A 13,754-nucleotide genomic window follows, 5' to 3' on the forward strand; every position below is an offset into this window, starting at 1 on the left:
AGGTTTCCAACTGCTGGCCCAGACATCAAGAATCAGACAAGCCTTTCCTGCTGTGCCCTATTTGAATTCCCCCTCCCCCAAATCCATAAGCATAATAGGTGGTTGTTAGATGCTCAGTAGGTTTGGAGGCAACACAGCATTAAGGAATCAGAGCAAATAAAGAGAACACTTTTCACAGCTTCAGAATTGAGTGAGTAGCATGTCTTCACCTCCATCGCTATCTACTTTCCAACTTACTGTTGGCCCTTTGCACCTTTCACCCCTTAATTCTGCCAACAATCAAGGCTCCATCTTGGCCCTTTACTTGAATGTTGCTTCTTTGGCCACCTCATTTACTTTTCTTCGTTGGTGATGGAGCTTCTGCTGGCTTTCTTCCTCTGCCCTCTCTCTTCCATCTTAGCTCAGGATCCTCCATCATGGCACAGACTTTCCACAGAAGGCCCTGGGAAGGGGCCTGGGTATCAGGCACTGGACAGTCTTGGAAGGTAATGTTCTCTATGGTTGTCTTAGTCAGCTCTGGCTGCTATAACAAAATACCATAGACTGGGTGCCTGGAACAACTTTTATTTCTCACAGTTCTCGAGAATAAGTCCAAGATCCATGTGCTGGCAGATTTGATTCTTGGCGAGAGTGCTCTTCCTGGCTGTCAGCCTCCTTGCTGTGTTCTCATATGGAAGAGATGGTGAGCCTTGGTCTCTTCCTTTTTGTATAAGGCCACTAATCCCATCATGAAGCCCTACACTCATGACCTCATCTAAACCTAACACTTCCCAAAGCCCCTACCATCAAATACCATCATGTTAGGACTTGAATATATAAATGGTGGTACAAACATTTAGTTCATAGCACCAGCGAACCTCCCCTTCTCAGGTGACATTCACCTAGACTTACACTGTCCAGACATTAGCCCACACCTTTCCTGTTCTTTGGGATGGAGAAAAGGAGACTGGAGGTGCAGAGGATCAAGACCCTCTTCTTCCCATTGAGACCACCCTCTCTGTGGAGAGTAAAATGCAAAAAAGACCCCAGGGAACCAAAATATCAAAGCAGTAAATGTCCCAACCAAAAGTCCCAAACAGCTGAGAAGGTCTCCAGGAGCACTAGTGAGAACCAGCCACAGAACCCCCTTTCCCAGGAGCATGGGCCTGACACATGAGGGCTGAGAAGAGTGCAAAGCACAGGATGTCTCTAGTACCTGACTCCACTCTGAGAATGAGCTAGATGCTTTAGGAAGACAATGAACTCTGGTAGAAGAAATCCAGAGGTAGTCCTTGCTCTTCCCCTTTCTTTGTGAATGGGAGTAACTCCAGCCTGCCCTGCCTCTTCCCAAAGCTGTTGTGAAGACCAAATGGCAAAATGCACAGGAAGATGCTTTCATTGACTATCTGGCACATGCCATGTTGGCAAGATATCCACTCTAGGGACAGAAAATGGTGGGGGGCTCAGTTCCTGAAACCTATAGGAGGCAAAAAAAAAAAAAAAAAAAAAAAAAAGGTGGGGGGAGCCCACAATGCAGGCAAATGCAACCTTGACGAGCTTCCTGGACTGGAGTGAGCTCCCACCCACAATGTTCCATAATTAACCTTTTCTGCCAAAGAACAAAACCCCCAAATGGGCAGTCTGGTAGCATAGGCAAAATGAGCAGCTAGGCATGCATGCCATGCTCTGAGTTCCAACAAGTTGGCTTAGAATGTGTGGATTCTGACTGAGGAGAGTCAACATAAAGGACAATGGAAATGCAAGTGCAAGGCTTATTAGGGCAGCTCTCTTGCTGGGTGGAGGGGAGGGGCAGGAAGGGGGCTCTGGTTCCTTAGCTATCAAAACCAAGGCAAGACAATGCCACTCAGAGACCAGGGCCCATTTCTGTAAGCAGGCTGGTGAGAGGGATAGGAAGGGCTTCACACTTCCCAGCTGGAGAACATCAGAAAGTACTATCTTTGGGTAGTGTTGGGAAATCCATCTCCAGGAACTAGCTGGTTCCCAGAGTCCCCACCAGGCTCCTCTCTTTAGCATAGAATGGTAGACAGGAGACCCTCCCAGCTTTGCTATTTAGGAGCCTGCCACTTGGGCAAATTCATATTCTCTCTCTCTCTCTCTCTCTCTCTCTCTCTCTCTCTCTCTCTCTCTCTCTCTCGTAAACATTACTAAATGCAAGAGGATCACACGGAGGGGCTACACCATACAGCAAACAACTAAAAAAAATACAACAAAAAGTTGTGTTGGCCTTTTTGAAGCCCATGTCAATCTTATTAAAACCCGCCCTTCCTCCTGTAGACATGGTTTCCACATATTGACACTACCACTTGTTCATCCCTGTGACCTCAGAGGTGCTATTTGTATTCTCTGCACTTTGCTTTCTCCATCTGTGAAATGGGCATCATCACAGGTTCATAGGGCCAGGGGAGGGACTCAAAACGGTTTGTGAAAAGCACTTACAAACTATAAATACGCTTTAGGATTTGTTTTTGATGGGAGAGGGTGAACATAAACAGTAGACAAAAACAAATTTCAAAGCAGTGTGTGTTTCCTCTTGGGGGAATGAGGTCTTCTGGGGCTTTAATCCTCAGAGATTGTGCTGCAGGGTTCTGGGAAGATTGGTTTCAGAGCCTCTGAAATGAATGGGAAATTGAAAACAAAGCTAAAGCTTGCATGTTTATATGAGTGGGGCGTGGGAGCCGATGGGGGAGGAGGGTTGATCTGGGAAGAGACCTCTGCGTTCTCCACGGGGGAGGTCAGTGGGAGAGGGTGGCCATTCCGCTGGGAGGGTGGAGGCCCCAGACAATAACCTGAGCCCCAGGAGAAATGGGACCAGAAAGACCACTCATGGGAGGAAGGCCAAAGCTGATCCTCTCCACCTCTCTTAAAGCTAGAGCCAAACCAGATGGGACTATGCAGGGGCCGAGCCAGCTCCAATGCTGCCTGCCTGCAGGATCTTTTTTCTTTTTTCTTTTTAACTGTAGCGGGGCTGAGTGCATGGTGGGTCAGGTGCTGGGGAGGCCATAGTCACATCGGGGTTGAGGAGTGTGGGCACATACTGTCAGGACAGAAGTACCTAGGGGCTTCTAGCCCTATTTCCCATGAAAGAGAGATCTTCTTCTCCACAGTGTATTCTCTGCAGGCCATCTGATCAGGGGTGCTATTAGAGCTCTGGTGCCAACCTACCCTGGTGGATGGGGAAGACGACAGCTGAGGGTCAGTGAGAGGGAGTGGCTCTGAGCGGACCTGGTCCCTACCACAAAGGAAACCAGGGAGAGGTCAGCTTGCCCCTAGATCCTGTGGCACACATTTGAAATAGGGTCCATGGGCATGTGGTAGCATTGGATGCTAGGGAAGAAGGAAGATGGACGGTGACAGGATAGAAGTAGATTCAGAAAATCTGAGTGTTCAATTATATGGCCTGTGGGCGGAGCCTCAACCAGGATTCCAGGGAATGGGGTTTCAGTCCCAGTGTTGAGCCCTCAAGCCAATCTTTTGCTGATAGAGGAGTCTCCCGATGGCTAAGCACCTTTTATATGTTTGACAGGGTGCCAAGCCCTTTTTCACAGAGGTCATGGCACTTCTAACCACAGCCTTGAGAGGTCCGAGACATTCCATCTGTTTTACAGATGAGGAAAAGTCTCAGCTGGGCCCAAGAACCTGTATCCTAAGAAATCTATAGTTTTAAATGCTCCTTAGGCAATTCTGAGCCAAATGAAATCATTAATTATTCATTAAGTAATTTATTCAACAGATATTATTGAATGTCTATCATGTTCCAGGCACTGTTGAGATTACAGACACAAAACAGTGAACAAAACAGCCCCCATGGAGTGTTTATATTTTACTGAAGACACACAATGAAGAAATAAGTAACTACATAGTCAGATGGTGGCGAGTGCTGTATTAAAAATGAGAGCAGATTAAAGGTGCAGTGAGCTCCTCGGTCAAGATGTCTGTTCTTTTATCAAGGCTGGTCAGGCCAAGCCCCACTGATAAGGTGACATTTGAGCAGAGGCTGATGAACACAAGGGAGTGAACCATGTGGTTCTCAGAGGGAAGAACTGACCAGCAGAGGAATCCACATGTGAAAAGGCCCCAAGGCAGGAGTGTGCTAGTGTGTTCAATGAGGAGCAAGTTGGCCTGTGTGACTGGCATGGAGAGAGTGAGAGGAAGAGTGGCAGGAGATGACGTCAAGGAGGTCATAGGGCAGACCCTGTGGGGCCTTGCCGGCCTTTGTGAAGATCTGATCTCTCGCAGTGAATGAGATGAGAAGCCGCTAAAAGGTTGGGAGCAGCTAAGCGCCATGATATGGCTCGTGTTTAGAAAGGATAGTTCTGGCCGCTGTAATAGGAGTGGACTATGGGAGTGCCAGGAAAGAAGCAGGGAGACCAGCTGGAAGGCGCTGAGATAATCCATATAATGGCGGCTTGAATCCTGGTAAGAAGCAACCACATTCTGGAAATATATTTGCTGTTTGCAAATGGAGTAAATGTGAAGATCTGTGCCCCGGATGTACTAATAAGAACAGGAAAACCAGGCATACAAACTCATCTTCACTGAAATATTCCTCAAGCATATTCACTTCTTTTTCATTTGAAAACAGTATGTGCACTCCTGAGAGTAGAGGTTGCTTCCCCGGTTATTGATGCGAGGAAATGGATGCATAGGGAATAGTCACGGAGTGACTGGCAATTGCAAACCTTGTGGCAGAAACACATCCCAATATCAATAGTAAATTGACCTTTTGACTCATGCTTTGCTCTTTCATGAGATTGACGCAATGGGTCAATTCTCCCGTGTCTCAGTGTCTAGACATCTGGAGAAAGTCAGTTTAGCCAGCAACGGGGCCCCACCCCAGGCCTCTGTTCTCGGCCTGACAAACCCATGTTTCTGACAATGTCTCAGTAGAATACAATGAGGTTTTGCTCATCAAATTTGCAGATGACAAGACAGCGGCAGGGATGGCAATTATGCCAGATGACAGGAACAGGATCCAAAATGATTGCAATAAGCTGGAACAAAGGGTCAACTCATTGAGTGGAGACTAATATTGGGTCCCAAAACTGTGCAGGAATGGGAAGGAAATGGAGTCACTTAGCAGAAGCGTGTGGGGAACAGGCTTGTTAGGGAGTGAGTTCAATATGAGCCAGAGAGCAGTGTGGCTGTTCGGAACAGGAGCCGAGTGTGGATTATTAAAGTGGAGGTTCTAGAAGGAAGGGGGTGATGGTGCCGCTGGACTTGTCTTTGTCTGACAGAACCTGGCCTGTGAGGCTCACGCCTGGTCACTGCCTTTGAAGTGAGGCCCCGTGTCCCAAGAAAAGGGACTGATATTAAGAACTGAAATCCAAGACTCCGAGGGGCTGTCACCCTATGGAGTTGGTGCTGAAGGAGAAACATGACCACCCTTTGCAAATATCCAATGTTATCCCACTGAAGAATGATTCTGTAGGGCTAATGGACGGGATCGATGTTAATTGGTAAAAGTGTCAGGCAGACATATTTAGCCTTTACATAGAAATAATGTTCTAATAAGTCAGCACTCTTCAGCAAGGGAAAGAGCTGCCCAGTGATGCTAGAATTCTCCTTTCCTTGAACTATTTGTCAGAGTGTTTGTTACGGAAGGAATTGCGACATTGCAACTTCCAAGTGCCACCCACCCTTGAGAGGCTAAAATTTCAATTTAGACTCCAATCACCTGAGTTTCCCCAGACTGTCCCAGCCCCAGGGGAGAACAGTGAACAAGAGGGCATGTTAGAGATGCACACCAGGCTGCGCCTGTCCTCCGAGATCAGGCCATTGACCTTGACCCAAGGACTTGCCTCTCAGTTCTCTCTGTGCTCAGGGAAAGTTCCTTTCTGTAAGGCGCCTTGGTCTTTTGTATCCACAACTCAGTCCTGAGGAATGCTCCACCAGATCGGAACATTCTCAAGTCCTGACTCTGAGACCCCTGGGCTGGGACCTACTGGTACACTCCTTTGATAACTGGATTGCTTGCATTTCAAATCTCATACTCCCAATGTCATTGTAAATCCCTGGAGGGCAGGGCCCAGTCTGTGATGACATTAAGTGCTTCCCCCCATACTAGCAGGGTGGGGAACATCTAGCCTGAGGGCCATATAAAGCCTGAGAAATCATTTGGTCTGGCCCTGCATTAGGGCTGAGATAGTTCAATGTCTGACCAAATATAGCAGGCTAATTTCTAAATCGATGATTTTGTATGGTCCTCAAATAATGTTACAAATATCCAAATGGGCCTTGGCAAAAAAAAAAAAAAAGAAAGGTTCCCACCACTGCCCCATAACATAATAGCATAATGGTTAGGAGCACATGCTCTGAAGTCTGACAGATAGGGGTCCAAAGTCCAAATTCCATATGTAGCCTTTACTAGCCGTGGGAGTTGGCAAGGTGTGAACCACTCTCATGCTCGGTTTCCTTGTCTGTAAAATGGGGGTGATAGCATTCCCTATTTCATGGGTTGTCATAAGGATTAAGTACAACGTGCAAGTGAAGAACTTGGTAAAATGGTAGGTAACACGCGGTATATATTAGCCACCTTACTCTACTGTGAGGACAAGACTGAATAGCCCTCTTCTTCAGGGTTTTCCAGGTCTCTGCCCCCATCCTCATCCAGCTCCTGTGGCCTTTTCTCTGGGTTCCACCAGGGACTGGTCTTTTCTGCACGCTGACTTCCTCCTAGGAGAGTGCCACCACTTAAAGCAGTTTTCGTTGTCCCTGCATCTCCTCAACTCTCGTGGCATGTCACTCATTTTCCTCCCACATGGAACTGCTCCAATGGTAACTTGCAGATTTCTCTTATTTCTGGGGGAAAGTTGTTCTCTCGTATGCCTTGCATTTTAACGACTTTTATTGCTATTGCTCCTTTTGATCTGTTTAATAACACGTTTTATACAAATCCCTTGTAATAAAAGGATTTCATTACTAATGGAGACAGCTGCAAAATGCAGCGTTGATTACTTTCATTTTCCCATGAGGCCTGATGGAGTCAAAAGTTTGGCAACTGCCGAAGCTGGTTTGGCTCAGTGGTAGAGCGTTGGTCTGCGGACTGAAAGGTCCCAGGTTCGATTCCGGTCAAGGGCATGTACATTGGTTGCGGGCACATCCCCGGTAGGGGGTGTGCAAGAGGCAGCTGGTCGATGTTTCTCTCTCATCGACGTTTCTAGCTCTCTAGCTCTCTCCCTTCCTCTCTGTAAAAAATCAATAAAATATATTTTAAAAAAAAGTTTGGCAACTCCATAAAGTCTTGGTGAGGGGTGTGGCCTGGGGAAGCTGAGAAGAGGGGGCTTCTGGGGACAGATCCACAGGCTGTGCAAGAATGGATTTTGTGATTGCCAAGACTGGGTGGGTGGAGAGAGCAGAAGAATTCATCACACGGCTGGTGGGTGACTGTGAGGAAGAACCCAAAGTCTTAAGGAAGACAAGATATTGCACGTGAGCAAGGGGTCCTATGATGGCGATGGGCCAGGGCTTATGGACCCTACCTGCCTCGACTGCCTCACGGAGATGCTCACAGTATTCTCTCTACCTCAGCAGCTGTCTGCTGCTGTATTTACCACACTATTAACTAATTATCTAACAGACCCAAGGCAGAATGTCTTATTCGCCTTTGTATCCCCCGTATCTAGACAGACTTGGCACGAGAGAGGTGTTTGCTAAACAGAAATACATTCTTTTCTCTTTTTATTTCCCCGTCCCCTTGGCGCTCTCTCCCACAGCTTCGACTTCTTCAATAGTCAAATCCTAGCTGACAACAGAAACTTCCATCTCCACCCCTCCCTGATGTCTAACAATCCACCTGTACCTCCCAGTACCTGCCTATCCTCTCCATGTGGCTGCTTCACAGTCACCTTTACCTTAATCTGTTTAAAGCTGGAAGTGTCCCCTTCCCCTACACTCCCACCTTCTTATCACACCTGGTGCTTTTCAGGTGTCACTTATTCCAGTGGATTTCACCTCTGGTGCCACTGTTCACTCAGCTGAGGACCCAGGAGTTATATCTTGATATCTCTGCACCGTATGCTGTGATCTCATTGATCACCACGTTTTGTTGATTTTACCTACTAAGTCCAGTTGGGATCCCTCCACTTCTCTTCATCGGCTCTGCCACTATCTTCATCCAAACTGCACTCTAACCTGCACCCACCGCCACACCATTCCCTAACCAGAAGCCAGAATGCTCCCTGGTCAGACCACTCCTGCTCTATGCCCTTGACCTTAAGAACAACCCTGACAACATTCTTAAGTTCATGGGTCCCTGGAAAGCACGAGCCCCTTCTGATCTCTGTGGTCTCATTTTGTGCCTCTTTTTGTATAGCTCTCTGATGTTCTGTCACAGTCCTGATGTGGCTCCTCCAAAGCAGGCTACTTCTATGGGGGCCGTTGCCTTTGCATGTCCATAAAGACTTCTGAGAGGTTAACATGTGACAGGTACTGTACATTGCCATGAAGTCTTTTTTAAAGAAATTTCACAACAGAGCAATGAAACAGGTCCTATTCTAATCTCTATTTATACATGAAGAAACAGAGGTTCAACATTTGAAGGCCTCAGATCTAGCTCTGACTCCAAGTCCTCCCGGAACACAGAAGAGCAATAATAGGACAGTACCTCAGCTCCTTTCCCTCCCAGCCACCCCAGCCAGCAGAGTCACCTTCCTCCCAAACCTGGGTCCCAGCCCCAGGGACAGACACTGGGGAGGGAAGGGATATGAGCCTTTATAACTTTCATCACTGTACAACCTCTTCCTCATTGTTCTGCATCAGACACACCCTCTCCTTGTCACCAGGTATAGCAGGCTAAACGGTGCCTCCCCACATAGCTATCCACACCTGTAAAAGTTTCCTTATATGCAAAGCCTTTGCAGTTTTGATTAATGTAAGAATCTTGAAAGGAAGATATTAACTTAGACCAGTGGTTGGCAAACTCATTAGTCAACAGAGCCAAATATCAACAGCACGATGATTGACATTTCTTTTGAGAGCCGATTTTTTTAAACATAAATTTATTCTAATGCCACTTCTTCAAAATAGACTCCTCTAGGCCATGGTATTTTGTGGAAGAGCCACACTCAAGGGGCCAAAGAGCTGCATGTGGCTCTAGAACTGCAGTTTGCTGATCATTGACTTGGATTATCCAGGGGAACTCCTCTAAATGCAATCCTGAGTATCTCTGTAGGAGGGAAGTTTGACTACAGACAGAAGAAAAGGCAATGTAGCCACTGAGGTGGTCACTGGAGTCATGTGACCAGGAGCGAAGGAATGTCTACAGCCACAAGAAGCTAGAGAGGCAGAGAACAGATTCTTCCCTAGAGCCTCTGGAGGGAGCGTGGTCCTGCCAACATCTTGACTTTGACCTTGTACTAGTAATAGTGTCTTTGGACTTCTGGCCTTCACAGCTGTGAAAGAAGAAATATCTATTTTTTGAAGCCACTGGCTAACTATAAGGATGGCCCCAGGCTACAGAGATACAGAGTAGAGAGTTAGAAACATCGATGAGAGAGAGTCATCAACCAGCCGCCTCCCGCATGCCCCCTACCGGGGATGTGCCCGCAACCAAGGTACTACATGCCCTTGACCGGAATCGAACCCGGGACCCTTCAGTCCGCAGGCCAACACTCTATCCATTGAGCCAAACCGGTTTCGGCAGTTATGACTTTGCAGTAAAACTGAGTGATGCCCACACCAGAGAGAAGCAGAGAAAGAAGGTGGACAGAGAGAGACCTCCTGGTGATGGTAATTAGCAGCCTTGAAGCTAATTACTTACTGTCCCTCCCTACTCCACATACACATTTTCTGGTGGTCTTCTCACCCTTTATCAGTGGCAATCACTCATTCATCAGGGATGGCTCAGCCTACATCTCCAGAGATTTTTAGCCCAGACCTGCCTCCTATGGCAATTGGCTGGTTAACCACATGACAAGGGGAGGATGAGTGCAGTGCACCCCAGGGTCCCTTAGTCAGTACAAGCTGGGCTATGCTGTGGTGATAAGTAAACCCTCAGGTTTTTGTGACTTAACATGACAAATGCTCATTTCTTGCCCATACAAAGCCCAGGGTAGGGTGGCTGTTCTCCATGTGTTGACTTAGCAATGCAGGCTGTTTCCATCTTATAATCTTCCATTTCAACTCACAGACTCTGTGAGCACCTCAGGAGAGAAATGGAGGCCCGGAAGACTCCACTCCCACTCTTAACTGCCCTCTCACAGATGGGACAACACATCTCTTCTGTTTATAACTCATTGATCAGAACCAGTCACCCAAGTCCCAACTTCACTGCCAAGGAGGCCGAGGAATCTTGATATAAACACTGGATGAGGAAGAAAGTGGACGTGGTGAGATTTGCTAATCTCTACTACAGGGAGGTCACCCTAGTTCTGCTTGTGGATTCAAGGCTCAAAGGGAAATCTTGTCGTAGGTGAAAAATTGCTTGGCAGGCTGTCAGCAAATATGTCAGCAGAGCAAAGATAAAATGAAGAGACTATGAGGCTAGTTCTTATCAATGACGCTGGGTGGGAAATTAATGCTAGCTCTCCCAGGACTAAGACACCTAGCCCATTAGTTAAATCTGTCTGCAGAAGGAGGAAGTGTGGGAAGAACATTCAACAGCTCCTGACAAAATGAGGCTTGTCTGTCTTCATGCATGCCAATCAGTAAGCCTGGCTTGCATTCCTAAAACTCCTAAGAGACTCCAGAAATACTAATGAATAAGAATAATGCAACGAGTTTAGGTGAGAGTTGAATACAATAAAATTGTGGGGAGGTGAGGATGATGAGTTTACCATGATGAACTTCATAAAGCAAGTACTGGGCTCTGGGTGGGGGCTCAAAAATCCCAGCACCCTGACCCAATCCAAGACTAGCAAGTGCCACTCCTTTGCCCTGGAATGCTGGTTCTGCTCTTGTCTTTTCTTCCTCTAGTTAATGCTGCCTCTTCTTTAAGACATATTATAACTCAGCTGACCTGTTTACAGTCATGTAATTTATAATTATGTATTGTATACAAATCTCCCTCCCCCCCCCAAAAAAAAATTTAGTGGCTTAATAAGCCAAATGTTTATTATCTCAGGGCTTCTGTGGAATTTAAGAACATCCCATTTGGGTGCCTCTGCCTCAAGATCTTTGACAAGGCTGTAAAGTGTCTGCCAGAGCTGTGATCTCATCTGAAAGCTCAGGTGGGGGGACACCTGTTAGCAGGATTCATTCTCTCATGGACAACGGACTCCTCACTCACTGTTGCCTGGGGGTCTCCCTTGGTTCTTGGCCAAGAAGACCTCTCCACAGGGTAGCTTCAACATGACAGCTGGCTTTCCTCAGCATGACTGAGAAAGCTTGAGAGAACATGAAGCAAAAAGCCACAGTTTCTTTGTCAGCTCAGAAGTCATGCCATATTTTATTAATTAGAATCAAGTCACTAAGAGCTAGCCCACCATAGTCAAAGAGAGAGGGTTACACAAAGGTATGGATTCAGGAGGTGGAGATAATTGGGGGCCAACTCAGAGGCTGCCTGCCACATGTTCCTTCCTCCAGCAAGTAGCTATTGGCTAGCTAGAGAAGGAGAAAAGAAATGGTCTAGGCTTAGCTACAGCTTCAGCACATCTTCCCTAATTCTCTCCCCACAACATCCCACACGTTGGTCTGCTGCTTAGAATCTGAGAGTTGGAAAGGAATTTAGGAATCATGTCTAATAGCCTTATCTTATAGATGAGAAAAGACATCACAGAAATGTGTGGCCTTCCCAAAAGGATGGAAATGTTGGTAGAATGGGCCTTAGAGTGGGATCTGAGGTGACTTGCTTTTCCCAAATTGTCTTCCTCCACCCACTCTCTCCCTCCTCCTCTCCTTCTAATCTTCTACAACTTTATTAGTTCTAGTCATTTCACAGAAATCATGTTATCAAAGGTCACCTAGAAACTTCTTTGGATTTGATCCTGGCCTACTTTTTGAGTTGTCATCTCCTTAATTTCTGTGAGACCACAGAGATCTGGTCTTACCTTCTCTCTCAGTGGTCAGCTCTCAGTCCTCCCTGTACCAAGTAAAATTACAATATCCCATTGGTCTTAGCCTCTGCCTTTTCCTGCCATCTAGGTCCCTTGATGGAGTTACCTGGTCTCAGGGCTTTAAGGATCACCTCCTCTTGCTTTGACCTGGAGTTATGTTTCAGTTCTCCCATATTGAGCTGCCTGGTGGGCATTCTCACTGACATGTCATTCATACCTAAATTCAACCATGATTATAAGAATAACCTCAACTATTACTTAATGATGTATGTGCCAGTTCCTACACTAAGTGCCCTATTTATATTTTCTTATTTAATCCTTTTAAGAATATTGTACCCATGAGTAATACAATTCACCTTTTGTAAATGAGAGAACTAGGTTCAGAGAGGAAAAGTGACTTGTCTGATATTTCATAACTAGGAACAGATCCACGTCCTTTTGATCCTAAGATCTGGGCGTTTAACTACTACCCTCATGTTCTGTTCCTGAAACTGCTCCCTCTGGACTCTCCTACTTTTGTCTCCAATTTATTCAGCATATAATTTTTGAGTTTCAAACATGCCATGCCGTGGAACACCTCTATACCTTTGTTGGTGCTGTCCTCTCTCCCTAATCATCAGTCTGGTCAAAGCAGCCTCTCCTTGTCACCACACTGCTGAGGTCATCGCTTCCTCCTTTGTGTCACATGGTTGGGCCATGCACAGTGAACTTAGAATTGCCCTAATTGGCCAGGTCTTTGCCATGGGAACCGAGGCACTCCAATGCCGAAAGGGTGCCTGAGGATGCCTCTGCAATAGCAGCTATCACCTGATCTAAATGATCTGTTTACTAGGCGTACCCCTGTCTGCACAGTACACTATAGCAGCAGGGACTGGGAGTTCTATCTTTGCAGCTCCTGTCCTGGCAGCAGACCTGATGGCTAATGAGTCATCTTTAATGCATCTCATTCCTTTAATCCTTTTAGCTAATCAGTCGACAGATTTTCTGTGAGGTCTCTCATTTCTTGCCCTCATTTTCCATTTTCCCAGCCATCATCCCAAGTCTGTGTCTCCTGCCCTCTCCTGTGGCCCCCCTGCAATCACCTCCAAATTTGTGTCCTGGCTCCCTCCTTGCTGCCCCGTCCAGTTCATCGTGATGATTTCTACTCTATTAACACTGCTTTGTACACATCGCTTGTCTGCTCAATGGTTCCTTGGTGCCTACATTATAAAGCCCAAGTTTCTTAGTGAGGCTTTCAATAATCTTCCCAATATGCCCTACTGCACCCTCCAATCTCACGGCCACTGTGGCACTATATAAATTACCTGCTCCAGCTAAAGTGTGCTATTCGCCGCGCCTTTAATGCTCCATTGAGCCCCATTGAGTCCCACTTCCACGCCATTGCTCGCTCTGCTCGACATTCCTTCCCTGCTTTCCTCCACATACCTGCACCCTACCCAGTCTTCACATCTCCACTGGTCTCCTCTGACACTGACCCATAGCAATGGTTCCCATCTGGTGTGGAGGGAAAGGCTTGGGTTTTACCGAGAGATAGGAGTTGGAATTTCAACGACTGATCAGTTGTATGGCCTTGGGTATGTTAGACAACCTCACATGCTCGATAAAATGGGACATAATAATACATGTCCTGGGATTGGAGAGAGGATGAAATGTGGGCATGTGTGTGCCCAAAGAGGTTCCAATTGGTGACCTCAGCTGTGCCAGTCTAGGGTTCAGACAGAGCCAGGCACATCTGGAGGAACCATAGAGGAGGCTCGCCATGCC

Source organism: Pipistrellus hanaki (assembly GCF_964339955.1).
Source record: "Pipistrellus hanaki genome assembly, chromosome: 16".
In the NCBI taxonomy this organism is placed as follows: domain Eukaryota; kingdom Metazoa; phylum Chordata; class Mammalia; order Chiroptera; family Vespertilionidae; genus Pipistrellus; species Pipistrellus hanaki.